We start from the raw sequence: 1,398 nt of genomic DNA, 5'->3' as shown, positions 1-1,398 counted from the left end.
ACACACACACACACACACACACACATATATATATATATATATATATATATATATATATATATCGATTTGGACTATAGTGCGGGATATAAAGAGATCCCCAACACATATTGAGGATACTAAGGGATCCTTGGGATACCGAGAGATCCCCAACATATATATTGAGGATACTAGGAGATCCTCGGGATACTGAGAGGTCCCCCGGCACACATATTGATGATACTAAGAGATCCTTGGGATACTGAGAGATCCCCGGTTGTTATCTCCGTGTTGAGCTGTATTTCTTTCCGTGATTATTTTGTCTTTGTTATAGTCGTTGTTGTTCTTCCTATCCTGCGTTACTTCTTGCTGTTGCACTTAATTATACTGTCTTATTATATATTGTTATACCTTGTATTTCATTTAACCTCAGTAGGGCCCTGACTTTCCTCGTCACTACCCGACCGAGGTTAGGCTTGGCACTTACTGAGTACTGCTATGGTGTACTCATGCCCTTTCGCCACATGTTTTTCATGTTCAGATCCAGGTACTTCCACTCAGTCTTATCATCCTTGATGCAGGGCATTATTGTAGAGACTTCGAGGTATATCTGCCGCGTCCGCAGACCAAAGAGTCCCTTTCTGTTCTCTATACTAGTATAACCCTTCTGTATTTTCCTTTTGATAGACATTCCTGGAGTTAGAGCTTTTTATGCATCTCTTAGCTTATGATTCATGGGGTTCCGGATTTTGGGAGCTGTATGGTTGAGTTTCTTGGACTTTTATATGGCAGGCGGCATCTTAAACACTATTTTATTCTATTATCTCGATTTTATATTATTTTCTTTCCGCAAATTATTTCTTTTCTGCATTTGTTAGGCTTACCTAGTCGTAGAGGCTAGGTGCCATCACGATAGTTCACATAGGGCGAATTGGGGTCGTGACAAGTTGGTATCAGAACTCTAGGTTCATAGGAGTCATGAATCACAAGCCGGTTTATTAGAGTCTCGCGGATCGGTATGAAAACGTCTGTACTTATCTACGAGAGGCTATGTAACTGTTAGGAAAATTCCACTTCATTTGATTTCCTTGTCGTGCGAGATTTTTGATATCACAATTCTAAACTTTTGTCTTCTATTCTCTTACGGATGGTGAGGATATGTGCTACCAGAGATGATCAGGCACCCGCTCCCTTACTGGAGCTGTCAGAGGTAGGGGCCGGGGTATAGGCCGAGAACGCGCACATGGTGTAGCCAGAGCACCCGCGCGAGGTGCCACCGAGGTGCCACCAGCAGTTCCAGCCGGAGTCCAGGCACCTGATACGCCTAGTGATACTACTACTCCAGCGCTCTAGGAGACTCTTGCGCAGTTCATGAGCATGTACACCACTCTGACTCAGGCAGGGTTGCTTCCCCTTGCTGCT

Source organism: Nicotiana sylvestris, chromosome 12, assembly GCF_000393655.2.
Source record: "Nicotiana sylvestris chromosome 12, ASM39365v2, whole genome shotgun sequence".
In the NCBI taxonomy this organism is placed as follows: Eukaryota; Viridiplantae; Streptophyta; class Magnoliopsida; order Solanales; family Solanaceae; genus Nicotiana; species Nicotiana sylvestris.
The sequence above is the reverse complement of the archived record's forward strand: the minus strand, read 5'-3'. Positions refer to the sequence as shown.